The sequence below is a fragment of the Protopterus annectens genome, chromosome 15.part0 (genome assembly GCF_019279795.1).
Source record: "Protopterus annectens isolate FY-2018-M chromosome 15.part0, PAN1.0, whole genome shotgun sequence".
Classification (NCBI taxonomy): domain Eukaryota; kingdom Metazoa; phylum Chordata; order Ceratodontiformes; family Protopteridae; genus Protopterus; species Protopterus annectens.
The window spans coordinates 755,444,800-755,452,626 of record NC_056749.1 but is presented as its reverse complement, the minus strand read 5'-3'; the positions used below and the strand labels follow the sequence as shown (position 1 = coordinate 755,452,626).

General features: G+C 38.3%; 1 protein-coding gene across 1 annotated transcript in view; it reads left to right on the top strand.

Moving 5' to 3' along the window:
* LOC122790048 (gamma-aminobutyric acid receptor subunit gamma-4-like) overlaps positions 1–7,827 on the top strand; it is a 3,058,882-nt gene that overhangs the window by 2,179,439 nt on the left and 871,616 nt on the right. The gene's annotated exons all lie outside the window — the stretch shown is intronic.

Genomic DNA, 7,827 nt, shown 5'->3' with positions numbered 1-7,827 from the left:
CAGAGGATAAAACAAATCTACTAGAGGACAAATTCAGCTCTAACTTTACCTCCTTTCCCCTACAATATTCTCAGAACACATGAACACATCTGCTCTCCCTAATCTCCCAAGAACAAATTCTCAAGACACCATCTAAGGCCAGGAACACTACATCCCTCGGGTCAGATAATGTACAAGGTTGACTGGATAGCCTGAAACATGACTTTTTCCACCCTTAAAGAGGCAGTGCAGTATTGGCCTCAAAACAGATTTTGTTCCACAGGAATGGAGGACAGCAATAGTCATTCCTTGCACAAAGGTGGAGCTTCAATGGACCCAGGTAATTATACACCCATAAGGCTGACAAGTCCTATCTGTAAGACTATGGTAAGGATCATTATGGAACTAATCAATAGGGATATAGGTAACCTACAAACTCTCAACTCACCCCATTTCAGATTTGTCAAGATCAGGGCCTGCCTATTTAATCTGGTCAACTTATTCAAAAAGGTCACTGAAACAATGAGGGTAAATCAATGCACAATTCGTATTTGGGCCTCTTAATGGTGATGAATACCATTCCACAGTCAAGCATCATACATAAACTCTCCCATCTAAATGCTAAACCCAATGTATCTCACTAAATAGCAAATTGGCTCAAATGTTAAGATGCTCCACTTTGGCATTTTCCTCTTAGAGGGCAAAGTTGATGTTAAGGACCTGTTCCAAACAAATAGTTGGTGTCAAAAACATGGACTAAAACTAAATGTCAAGAAATGTAAAGTCATATCCTTCAGCAAGCATGACTCCCCTTGTAACAATATTGTATCCCCCTGAAAAATAATCCTGTATTTGAAGATCTGGGAACCTATAGTTACAATAAACTGTCGATCACCACTATTTTGAGAAAATCCTTTTTTGGTACACATCTTATATCTAATGATATGACATTCAGATCCAGGGACATAATAGTTCCACTGTATTTGGCACTTATTAGGCCGATCACTAAGTATAATACCCTTTCATTGTGCACCTGTCCATGTCCCTGTCACAACTGGAATCACCACAAAGCTTTCTTACTAAAAAAAAAAAAAATCTAGGGCCAAAATGAAAAAATTAAGCAGAATAATTCATAACCTGTCTCTTTTCTTGGAATGATACAGGCTATTCACAGCCGATCTCTGTCTTGCAAATACAGCCTCAACAGACCCTATTCCATCAGACTTTCTACACATTCACAAGTCCAGTGGTATTAAAAACACCCACTCAAGAGACCTCATATTTTTTTGCAAAATTAACAAGACATACTGTAGGGCTATATATCTATAAATCTATATCTATGTCTATATATATATATATATATATATATATATATATATATATATATATATATATATGGTTTACATACAATATGTTGAAAGTGGCTTGTGTGCAATTCAGTTGTGCGGGAGTCAGAATGCAAAAAACCGTTTGGGAGACAGTTACAATGTCGACTCTGGAAGATGGAAGACCAGGACTGTGGGGATCAGGAGATTTACCCTTTTCCACACTGTAGTGCGATCTTGGAATTGGAATATATAAGTGGCAGGGGGTGTGGGGAGTGCAGCCCCCCACATTGGGGGTGCAGGGGGGCTTGCTTCCCTGACAAAAATTACTGTCAATGCATTGAAGTTCGGACACCAGAGTGCAGGAGTCGAATTTGACTTTGAATGCTTTAATGCTGTTTACTGTTGTGAACATCGAACATGTAAAATGCATTTTTGATAGGTTTACATTGTGATGTTTGATGTTTCAATAGTAAACCATCTATCTATATATTTATATATATATATATATATATATATATATATATATATATATATATGTGTGTGTGTGTGTGTGTGTGTGTGCGTGTGTGTATATGTGTATATATATATATATATATATACATACATAGATAGATATATATATATATATATATATATATATATATATATATATATATATATATATATATATATATACACACACACACACACACACACACACACATGGGTCCCCTTCATAACGTTGACCCACAGTGCGTTAACTGTCAAAATGGTGAGATGAAAATGACATAATGTTACAAGCACAAACTCCCGGAACATCATAAATATCATAAATTCTCTTTGGGAAATTAACCACTTGGCCACCACGGTAAACTGTGCCCTTTCTCCTCTGTTGTGTGATCTTGGAGTTGGTATATTTAAGTAGGGGAGGTTTGTGGCAGAGTCCCCCACTTTGGTGGGTGTAATTTGCTACAGTTTGTGATTTTATCATTGGTGGCCAAGTGTTTACATTCTCAGAGAGAACATACAATGTCCCAGGACTTCATGCTTGTAAAATTATGGCATTTTCATCTTGCCATTTTGACAGTTGACGAACTGTGGGTCGATGTTATGAAGTAGACCCATATACATATATATGTATATGTGTGTATATATAGCAAAGAGAATACCACTTCTGCTTCAGCCATCACTTATCCATGGTGGTAAGGAAATCCTTTTATGTAGCACATCTCATAAATAAAGGCAGCACATCTAGATCTAAAGATGTTATTATTCCATTATAGATCCACAACCTTTTAATGACAAAATTCCTGAACCACACAGAAGATACAAAGTTTACAATAAAATACAAGTTGGTTAAGCACTTTCACCTAGAATAATGCCAGGCTTCTTCAGAACTGTTCTGAAGAAGCCTGGCATTGTTCTAGGTGAAAGTCCTTAGCCAACATCTTTTTATTGTGAACTTTGTATCTTCTGTGTAGTTCTTTAATTTTGCCATTGAAACGTTGATCTACAGTCCTGCTTACCCTGGGATTTACTTTTCTTGTTTTTTTGTTGCTGGTTTGCCTATTAATTATTCCATTATACTCAACCCTCATCAGATCAGTAACTGAGTACAAATGCTTCCTTTTGGATGTACCTCACCAGATACCTGCAATAGCTGTAGAGGACACAAACGTTTCTCACCAAGAAAATATAGGGTACCAAAAAGAAGAAAGAGAAAACCTTGGGTCTAAGCAAACAATAAACAAGACAAAACCCAAGTATTAGGTACTTTCATGAAATATTAATGTTTAGGCCTAAGAAAAAGTACACAGGCTGCCTTTAATAAATAAAGAAAATCATGTACTCTTTTAAGTGCAATAAAGTGTTAAGCTTGCCGGGGGGGGGGGGTTACTGCTACTTGTTCACTTCTCATAGTTTCAAACTTAATTTTTCTTGGATATGTTCACCACTGTAACTCTAAATGCTACATTTCTCTCAGAAAAGAGTGGTCAAAACTGTCAAAATTAATTATTTGCACCTGCAGTCAGCATGTCTTCAAATAAAAGCAGTCCACAATGAGGAAAAAGGCTAACAATGTTTGCATATGCATGAAAGAATCCTTTCACATTTCACTCAGGACGCAATGAAAAGACTTCGCCTTGCCATCTGCCTTCAACTGCTGACTTGATGTCTTTCATTGGCGTGCTTCCTAATGGCAAGAAAAGCTAAACAAGCTAATAACTGCAACTAGCTTACAATTTTCCATTCCTTTAATCATTTATCTTATTATCAAGGGCTTTTACTTAAAAATAAAATTTGTCTATAGCTTAGACCAATGATGTTAATATAGATACCTGACCCTGTAAAAGCAATTGAAATTATTATCTTTCCCAACCCAGCAGCTCAGCATCACATTATGTTATCTTTAACCTACTTCTGTCCAGCCTTTCTTTCCAAGTTCAGGTGTGAAACCTGTACATCTTACAGAGCAGAAAAAGTATTTGCTTGCTTTAATATATTTAACATGTACAGTAGTTACTACCAAGAATCTCCCCACTTCACATTCAAAATACGCCATGACTGCAAACAATACAAGACTACTTCACAACATAACATGCAGTTTATACAAATAATAGAACAAAAACAGTTATACTAGGAATTACTTCTTCATTCCCCTTTAGTGTCCTTCTAAACATTAATGACATAAAGTGTGGTATATGTTTTATAGTTTACCGACAGAATCACAAAGTAAAAAAAAACAGTCTTAGATCTTTTTTCTTGAAAGCATATTTCACATGCCTTTTCCTATATCCAGAGGGAATGATGCTTTATAGTCTCCTATTTATTCACTAATTTCAGTGTTGCTGGGCGTTCTCCTGATTATCTCCATATCCCAGCATCAGTTTCTGGTTTAAGTTCAGGGTACTTCTGACTCTTCTCATCAGCTCCCATGCTTTTTCTATCTTACAACACTTTACATCGAAGCAATGGAAAAGGTTTCACTAGCAAAGTCTCTCCATGGTCTCATTTAAAAGAATGCGAAGCAGAGCTTCTCCTCCTATCCACAATCAAAAAAATGTCTTTGATTCTCCAGAGAACAATATTACAGAGATATCTGAGCTCTGCCATCCAAATCCCACACTTGTCCCCCTACACTTCCCAATTGTTGAGACAAGTCTGCCTGGTACACAGTGAATAATCCTTTTCCACAAACATTCTCTTGTTTCCTATTATTAATACTTCTGTCACAATTTTATCAGGAGCAATTTCTTCACTAACATAGGTCCTGGCTGCTCTACTGAATATCTATTTACATTTGCATTTAGTTGGATGTGCTAATAAATGCTGTGCCTATAAGGTGTTAATGGTAGATAGCTTCTGCATTTTCAAGAAGCTCTTTCCCTAAGGAGTTTAATTAATGTGGATGGATTCAAATCATCATCTTCTTTTTCTTTTGGCTGCTCCCATTAGGGGTCGCCACAGCAGATCATCTGTTTTCATTTCATCCTGTCCTCTGCATCTGGCTCTGTCACACCAACCACCTGCATGTCCTCTCTCACCACATCCATAAACCTGATCTTAGGCCTTCCTCTTTTCCTGTTAACCTGGTAGCTTCATCCTTAGCATCTTTTTCCCAATATACTCCACATCCCTCCTCAGCACATGTCCAAACCAACGTAATCTTGCCTCTCTGGCTTTGTCTCCAAACCCTCCAACCTGGGCTGACCCTCTAATATACTTATTCCTAATCCTGTCCACCCTCATCACACCCAGTGCAAATCTTAGCATCTTTAACTCTGCCACATCCAGCTCTGACTCCTGCCTTTTCATCAGAGCCACTGTCTCCAACCCATATAACATAGCTGGTCTCACTATCATCTTGTAGACCTTCCCATTTACTCTTACTGGAACCCGTTGTCACAAATCACTCCTGACACTCTTCTCCACCCTGCCTGCACTCTCTTCTTCATCTCACTTCCATACTCACCATTACTCTGAACTGTTGATCCTAAGTATGTAAACTCATCTACCTTTGACAACTCTACTCCCTGCATCCTCACCATTCCTCTGTCCTCATTATCATTCACACACATATATTCTGTCTTAGTCCTGCTGACCTTCATTCCTGTCCTCTCTAGAGTATATGCCCACCTCTCCCAGGTCTCCTCAACCTGTTCCCTACTCTCACTACAAATCACAATGTCATCCACAAATATCATAGTCCACAGTGACTCCTGTCTGATCTCATTTCTCGATCTGTCAATCACCTTTGTAAATAAGAAGGGGCTCAGAGCTGATCCTCGATGTAATCTCACCACCACCTCGAATGCCACTGCCACAATGCCCTCCATGTATCCTGTACCACTTTTGCATACTTCTCTGCCGCTCCCAACGTCCTTATACAATACCACAACTCCTCTCTCGGCACCCTGTTATATGACTTCTCTAAGCCCACAAAGACACAGTGAAACTCCTTCTGACTATCTCTATACTTCTCCATCAACACCCTCAGAGCAAACATCAAATCTGTAGTGCTCTTTCCTTTCATGAAACCATACTGCTGGTCACTAATCATCACCTCCCTTCCTAACCTTGCTTCCACTACTCTTTCCCCTCACTTTGTGCTATGGCTGATTAGTTTCATCCCTCTGTAGTTACTACAGCTGTGCACATCACCCTTATTCTTAAAATTTGGTACCAATGCACTTTTTACTCCACTCCTCGGGCATCCTCTCACTTTCCAAGATTTTGTTAAACAATCTGGTTAAAACCCCCACTGTCATCTCTCTTAAACATTTCCATGCTTCCACAGGTATGTCATCTGGACCAATAGCCTTTCCATTCTTCATCCTCTTCATAGCTGTCCTTACTTCCTCCTTGCTAATCCATTGCACTTCCTGAATTTTCACTATTCCCATATCATCCAACCATCTTGCTTTCACATTCTCTTCATTCATCATCCCCTCAAAGTATTATTTCCATCTGCTTAACACAAGAATGGACTTGAATAATGTTTTCTATTGCCTGCTTGTTTGTGGTCACAGTGTCCAAGCCATGGGAGATAAGAAAGAAGACTGATCTCCATTTTTCATTATAGTTCTAGGAAGGAAGCATTTTGCTATATTTCTCATGCATTGATCTTAAACTATAGTGGTCCTCTGTGTTAGGAAGCCTGCCATCTTCATTGGGGGAGTATTGCAAATGTCCGGCTCAGTTCCTTCTTTACTTATTTTGTCCTCCCTTTTCACCAACTTCTTCCATTTGCCCTTACAGCTGGTATAATTCAAGCTGCAACTATTATCTACCTCTGAAATTAACAGTGCTTCTTATAATCATCATGTGAACTATTAACTCATCTTAAAATATTTTTCTTCTGTGACATTGTTTTCTAAGCCTACAATGGTTGACATTTCACAGGCCTAGTGTAAAAATGCTAAGCTGTGAACATTAGAACATTTAAGAGATGACTAGTATACTCTTTGAGTAGAAGGCCATCTGCTCTGTGTGTTGTCTGGCAATGGTATTCCCTTCTGATGACAGAGAAATGGTGTGGCATATTTTGTTCACTAATATTTATAGGGCCATTTTGTTGTCCCCTTTGGGAAGTAATTTGGCTAGGCTTAAAATGGCCCACAGTGCCAGCTAGCCTAATAATTAGCTATGAACCTATAAACCTGTGATAACTATTCAGAGATGGGTAAGTCATGTTATAGGTGGGGTTGAAGACTGGTGAAAAAATAAAGAAGAAAAAGTTCAAATAACCATTTGAGATTACAGCAATAACAAGAGTGGGAAGAAGGAACTTCCTGCATTTACTGCAAAGGCCCTGTTATTCAAGAATTTTTTTGAACTAATACAAGAGACCTCCATAATACCTTTTAAGACACAGTTTTACTTGGCTACAGTGGATACCATGCAGAAAGCTGTAGCCAAATTCATGAAATGGCACCATTTAGCAGATCTTGGGATACACTGGATTATTTTTCATTTGTAAGAAAATGTAATGGGTTGATGTACAAGCTGTCAAAAATCTTTTTTTTAGCTTAACATTCATTGAAAATTAAATATTAAAATGGTGAGCTGAAAAGCCTAAAAAAATCTTTTTTTTTTTATAATGTGTGGGATGTAGGGTTAGAGAATAATAATCGAGTTTTAGGCTTAGGGAGTGGGAAGGGAATTTTATGGTTAGAGAGTGATTGAAGAATTATGTTGAGGGGGTTGAGGGATTGGAGTTTTAGGTTTAAGAAGCGATATGAGACTTTAGGCTTAGAGAGTGGTATGGAGTTTTAGGGTAAATGAACAAGGACATGGGTTAAGAACTGGGTGTGAGGTTTAGAGGTAGAGTTAGAGCTTTGTCAAGGATGTATACTATTATAGTGTCTGTGTTGGGAAGGCTACATATGAATGGAAGATTAGGCTAGTGGGAGTTTGAGCACTTCCTTTTATAAGCAGATGGCAGCAACAAAGTATGTCACAAGCCACTAGCATGTGAGTACCTGTAGTAGACCCCTCCTTCTGTAACCATAACAACACAAGCCACGAGCATGTGTGTACC